Source organism: Stegodyphus dumicola, chromosome X1, assembly GCF_044657685.1.
Source record: "Stegodyphus dumicola isolate Sdum_Otavi_A_Nest chromosome X1, ASM4465768v1".
Taxonomy (NCBI): domain Eukaryota; kingdom Metazoa; phylum Arthropoda; class Arachnida; order Araneae; family Eresidae; genus Stegodyphus; species Stegodyphus dumicola.
The window spans coordinates 218,295,587-218,300,628 of record NC_140780.1 but is presented as its reverse complement, the minus strand read 5'-3'; the positions used below and the strand labels follow the sequence as shown (position 1 = coordinate 218,300,628).

General features: G+C 30.0%; 1 protein-coding gene across 1 annotated transcript in view; it reads right to left on the bottom strand.

Annotated features, from left to right (window-relative positions):
• LOC118195930 (protein TEX261) overlaps positions 1 to 5,042 on the bottom strand; it is a 98,793-nt gene that overhangs the window by 19,138 nt on the left and 74,613 nt on the right. The window lies entirely within an intron of this gene.

Below are 5,042 nucleotides of genomic sequence, written 5' to 3'. Positions count from 1 at the left end.
CTGAAATGAAATTACAATAAATTGAAATATGCATGCTAATATATTTCAATGAAAACTCCAAATAATATTGCACAGTAAAATTTTTAAATAATTAAATTTAAGAAACAAATGAATAAATATAAACACAATTAAAATTTAACAAAGCAGCAAAATATGCTGGTTTTTAAATGTAAGTATTACAGCATTTTGTACATAAACGCATAGCACATATTAATACATTTCAAACATTTTGGCAAAACCATCTTATGTGTTATATCATCTTATATCACACTTTATTGTAAAAAACTGCATGCATATAGTAGTGTCCTTTATCCACAGATACCATGTTCCAAGAACTATCACGGTTGTGTGAAATCAGAGATAATAATAAATGCTATATAAACATGATATCCACCTTATATATGCAAAATTTTATTCATAAAATACTCATTTTAAGATAGGATCAATATTTAAAAAAATAATAAAGTATACTATGGGCTGCATTATTTATTGCTGCGAGTTGTATAATACCTTTCTGATACTTGGTCTCTATGCTATGTATACATAAAAGATTCTCTATGATATGTATACATAAACGTGAGGATAATTACCTTAACACTTAAGAGATGAAAGAACAATAAAAAAATCTGAAAGCTTTCAGGTTTTATACTATGCCCAAAGGGGTGTTATTTTAACGCTTTGTGTGTTACCTTTATTATATATCATGTTCTTCACACTTAAACCATAAAATTCAATTCAACAGCAAAATCACAAAATATATAAAGAGCATATCTTTAGAATTTCCAATACACAGTCTCGCATGCTAGAAATAAAAATGTCCCCCCCCCCCACACGTACAATGTTGCTATTGCTCGCTTTGAAATCATTGAGTTTGTTAATCAAAAACTCTTTAAAGTTTTACAAAATGTGAAATAGATAATAAAACAAATCCCATATACGGGCTTCCAGATGCTCATATTCAAGTGCAGGACTGTTATTCAAAATTTTATGTCTCTACGTACCATTGTTTTTTCACAGTACGAGAAAGATAACATACATTCATGCAAATTCTTCATTATTTAATTTCTTTAAATATGATGCAGGGCTCTAATATTAAGTTTCAACAATTTGAAAATAGAAGTGCCATTTATAGTGAACCAACCCAAAATGCCAAAATGAAATTAATAGCCCTTATGGGCAAATTGCCCCTTTGGGCTAAAATCTGACCTTATGCTGTTTTCTATTATATAAAATTTAGAATTACAATAGAACAATAAACACAAGGCAAAGAAACACATTCCACATATGAACAATACACAGGCAATGAAATTATGCTCCAAATCATGTATGCATATGGTCAGGATTGCTATAGAAACTCAATGTCAGGATTGCCATAAAAAGATAGTACTGACCACATCTGGACTGCTCTATTTCGAACATTGCGGTTTCGAATATTTCTTGCTAAAGTACTGCTTTGCGATAGGTTTGATACTTATTACAGTGATACGGAGCAATTTGTTCCTAGGCAATGCACTTTCTGAGATGCATAGTCCTAAAGGAAACAATCCATGTTGGAACTGCACAAACATATTACTTCCACACATATACAATGGGTATCCAAACTGTATAAACAATGCTTTATAGCTGAATTCTTTTAAAACCAAGGACTAAAGAAAACAACTTTATCTGCAAGTAGCTCTTTAGATTTCTAATACTAAACATCTCTTGGCATTTTTAACTTAAAATAACACATCGAATAATTATTATTGGTTAACATTTGCACTTAGCAGCTGAAGAAGTTGCTTTTTATTTAAACCATTGAAACTAGTCCTGCAAAAAATTTACAAACATTAGGCTTATTCTGGTTATTTAACTTCTCCAATAATCTCTTGGCATGCTCACACAGATTCTAAATACCTCCACAGCAGCCAGCTATTAGGATATACAGTAGATACTGCTTAATGCGATCGCATTTATGCAGTTATTTTGATAATGCTAATTGAATGATAATATTAAATGATGAGAAAATTTACTTTTAAAATTGTAATATAATTAAGCTAATTTAATATAACCAGAAACATATAAATATGCATTTTCACAGTATTTTATTTAGAAAAAGAGAAAAAAAAATTTTTTTATGAACTCTTCACAATGCCTTTAATGCAAAAGTTTACTTACAAACTGTTCATAATGTTTCTGTAAATACTGATGCTGAACACCTTAATCTTAATACTTGGAGCACATTCCTTGTTGAAATGGAACATTTTAAATGATCGAATGTAAAAATGTTTACTCTCACTACTTAAAAAATTTTTTCTCTGCACATTTGGCTCAGTACTTGAAAACCTTATTCTTAATATGTATTATATGTAAATTAATACCTTTTCTTGCCAAATCTATCCTTTTTATTAAATTTTATGGGCTCTTTTCGTTTCAAAGAAGCTTGAAAGCCCTCTAGCTTGAAGAATTACGACTTTAACTAACAAATTACTGTATTTTTCTGATTTCAACTGCTTTTTTGGCCAATTTTACCAAGAGTAAGAATTGGCCCTTTTGCATTCACCTTTTCAAACCATTCATGAATTGACATTGCGCAGGACAGACGCCATGTTGAAACAAAACTACCATCTACACCCCCCCCAAAATTTTCGGACTCAGATCCCCCCAGTTAGTTATGTTTCATTGAACATTGCTTCCTGACGTGTGTTTCCCCCCCTTGGAGTAGTCTCACCCAATTGGTGAATTTAATTCTTATTTTTTTCACTCTTTTCTGTTGCTACTTACAACCCATCTTTCTGCCATTTTTTGAAAACAGCTTCTAGCAGAAAGAAGTCTTGAATTCAGGTATGTTTTTACATTTTATCTTTTTGGTCATAAACTGACTCAATATGAATCTTTTATTCTCTTTATAAAACATTGCTGCTGTTACTGCTTTTTTAAAGCTATAACCCTTCAGATTAAGAAGGTTCAGCCATAAAGTTTGTGAATATGTTGACTAATAGCAATTTCGCTATTTATTTTAATGCTGTAAATTTGCCTTACCAGGCTTCTTGTATAGATTTTCCTGCACAAATTAAGTATTTCTCATATACTTGTTAACAGCGGACGTGTCGGGAAATGAACCAGGGAAATTGAGACTCAGATACAATTAATATTTAGACCTTTTCTAATAAAAAAATTTTTGGCTATCAGTCTCAATGTCCTGTTTGACGTAGCACATTTTGGAATTTAGCAGAGTTCGAATCTCACCATGCATTTCCCTTGAAAAGTCCATGGTGATATTTGAATTAGGCTAATTATTCCATTTACTGCTGCTTGTAGTAGTTATTGTTTTTTAACATGATGTTTTTGTAGTTTTTTTTCTAATATGTTTTGAGATAGCTTACACTTTATTCTACATACATATTAACTTTTAAGTTTGAATCAAGTTAAGCTTTAATCTTTTTCTAATTTTCTTAATTAGTATTTCATGCATATTGTGTTTTTACATTTTGAATTACATTTGGATCTTTACTTTGTGTTTATACTACTTTGCTAAGGAACCGAAGTATCACTTTAGCTCATAAGCTATAGCTTGAAGAATTTACTTTTTAATTTTATTTCAAATTTTGCAGCTCAATGCGCAAAATTCTTGACCTCACAGGTCCTTTTAAGTTTAGTTAATTTGCCTTTCTTACATTATATATATATATATATATATATACCAATGGGCGGGAGTTTGACAACTTGATAACAACATTTAAATGATAGCATTAAAAACTATCACATTAAGCTGTGTCCACTGCACTTTTATTTGCTGGTTAGAATTTTTGGAAACACCCTCGAAATTTCATTCTAAGGTGAGATTTAAATTTAGAAGCAGTTCACAATAAGTGCCTAATCTGATGAATAAAGTAATAGGTTAAAATTTTTTCTGTAATACATAACATTATGTAGTTGCTATGAAATATAACTTGTTTGCAAAGAAGAAAACATTTTAATCGGTTTCCATTTATGTCTTCCTAAAATCCAAAAATAAATAAATAAATAAATACTCCATATTCAAACTGGTTTGAATGTTACAGTTGCAAATAAAAAGAACTATGTAACCCACTTGATGATTCATTCATTATCGAAAATATGACTGGTGGCAATAATTTTATATGATACACAGTGACAGGGTGGGAAAGGAGGTGGCTATATGTTATGTACATGGTCAAGTAATGCAACTAGTGCAGGCATGGTTATTTACATGTTAGTGCATATTTGGATCAGAAATTATTCCATGGCAAACTTAAATTCTCTGAAAATATTGCTTTTTTAAGAGCACTGTTTTCCATTATTATTGAAAAATTTTTGCGTGCCAAGGGTGTGTGTACTAGGTCAGCAAGAGCAACTCAAGTTATTTACATTTAAAAGCTTGTGCTGTCTCAGAATTTCACAGCAGTGCATGATTTTACATTTGAAAATTGTTATATTCTAACTTCTTTATGTGCTTTTTAAATCTGTCATTAACTATTGGACTCACCTAGTATTATGTTACAGTATTTATTTATTTCAAAGGATTAATTTATACAATTAAGTTGTCACTGCTTACATAATTCAGTTTCATTCCCCCTTTGGCTTTATTCTTAGCTGAGGTTCCCCTAAAGATTCCTAAGGTATTCTTCAGAAATTATATGAACTGAAAGCAAATTTAACAAACTGATTTCTAAAATATTTAGTAGTGTTGTAGCATAACTGATTTATGGAAAACATATTTGACATGTTGCAATGTTTTGTAAAATTTACAGGAAATAAAGAAAAAGATTGAAGAGTCAAGAAAAGTCTCACTGAGTTTTACCTTGAAGTAAAATTACCTAATATTTATTTCTGGTTTTAAATGGAGAAAAAATATTTTTCTACATTTTTTACTTCATTTGCATTGATTATATTAAAAGTTTGTGATGAAAATTTTGGCCCATTTATATCACCTAAAAAATGTAAAAGAAAAGATAAGAAAACAGAATTTTAAGTTTCTTTTGCTTATATACTTGGAAGTATGATAAACCTAATATTTTCTATGGGTGGAAAGAATTCTCTAG